The following is a 1,857-nucleotide window of genomic DNA, read 5'->3' on the forward strand; positions in this document are numbered from 1 at the left end:
TAGATGCAAAGAAACCCTTGTAACCAATCCAACCTTGCCAATTCCCTGTCTTTGTCCTAAACTTATAAATACTACTGTAATATAGGGCTCGGGGCCCTGGCTTTATTCCACTGTGTTGGATACAGACAGGGTCCTGGCTCGAGCTAGCAATAAACTCCCTTTTTGCGTTTGCATTGCTGTGGATGTCTTGTTCTCTCAGTTCTGGGGATTGGGACCTTGGGCAAAACAGTTCCACCAAGCTATCCTATTCAGAGTCAATGTAGAAAACTTCTAAATTGTTTTATAAATATCCGTTAGGTAGTTAGAATAGGACAAAGGAGTCCAGAATGGTGGTGGCCAAAAGACAAGGAAGAGAAAAGCCTGCAAAAATAGAACAGAGGAAGGTCCGAGGACCTGAGTGAGGACCTCAGGTAGAACAAACAGCACTCCTGGCTAGCCCAGTTTACATAGGGCAGGCCCAGGGGGAGGAAAAAGCATATAAAAAGAGGAGCCAAAAGGCCGGGAGTCTCTCTCTCCCTCGCGCATGAGCACGGGCATTCTCTCTCTCTCTCTTCTCTTTGGGTCTTTTGGGTCAGCATGGCCTCACGTCTTGAGGATGTATTTTCCTTTTATTTTCTAAATAAAACTGAGCTGTAAGACAGAGCTGTAACACTGATCTGTTCAAAAGCTATAATATGGTCTGTCTGAGAGCTGTGACACGCAGAGGGCTTTAACGTCCGTCGCTTCAAATTTTTGTTTTGATGAGACAGAACCGAGGAAATGACCCACTCCCCCGACATATCTATCACAAATAGATGAGTTAAATAATACTTAGTCATAGGTAAACAAAAATATTTTTGCCTTGACACTAACTTTTGACTTATATTTAAAAATAAGAAATGTTTCTTTAGGTATATTTTCACATAAAATAGGAAAAGATGATATTTGAAATAATTATTTATTAAAATAAAAATATAAAATTATTTTTATAGAAATGTATAAATACAAGTTTGTGAATTCAACAGAGAATATCCTGTGGTATATTATACAGTATTGGGCATGACAAAATTGAGATTACACTACAGACTATTAAAGTTACTGCTGCTGCTAAGTCGCTTCAGTCGTGTCTGACTCTGTGCAATCCCATAGACGGCAGCCCATGAGGCTCCTCCATCCCTGGGATTCTCCAGGCAAGAACACTGGAGTGGGTTGCCATTTCTTTCTCCAATGCATGAAAGTGAAAAGTAAAAGTAAAGTCGCTCAGTTGTGTCCAACTCTTCATGACCCCATGGACTGCGGCCCACCAGGCTCCTCTGTCCATGGGATTTTCCAGGCAAGAGTGCTGGAGTGGGGTATTTTCAGGTTTGTTAACTATTTGAATAAAAGCAGTAACTTTAATTACTACTATTTTAATTACTATTAATAAAAGTAGTAGTAACTAAAGTTACTACTTTTATTCAAATAGTTAACAAACATGAAAACTCTATGTATTAATGCATAATTTAGCATGGGCATATTATATATAACATCTATATAGTATTCTATACACATATATAATATATATACTATATATACATAATATATTCTGAGAGAGATGGGACTACCAGACCACCTGACCTACCTCTTGAGAAATCTGTATGCAGGTCAGGAAGCAACAGTTAGAACTGGACATGGAACAACAGACTGGTTCCAAATAGGAAAAGGAGTACATCAAGGCTGGATATTGTCACCCTGCTTATTTAACTTCTGTGCAGAGTACATCATGAGAAATGCTGGGCTGGAAGAAGCACAAGCTGGAATCAAGACTGCCAGGAGAAATATCAATAACCTCAGATATGCAGATGATACCACCCTTATGGCAGAAAGTGAAGAGGAACT

The sequence above is a fragment of the Oryx dammah genome, unplaced genomic scaffold (genome assembly GCF_014754425.2).
Source record: "Oryx dammah isolate SB20612 unplaced genomic scaffold, SCBI_Odam_1.1 HiC_scaffold_3, whole genome shotgun sequence".
Lineage (NCBI taxonomy): Eukaryota > Metazoa > Chordata > Mammalia > Artiodactyla > Bovidae > Oryx > Oryx dammah.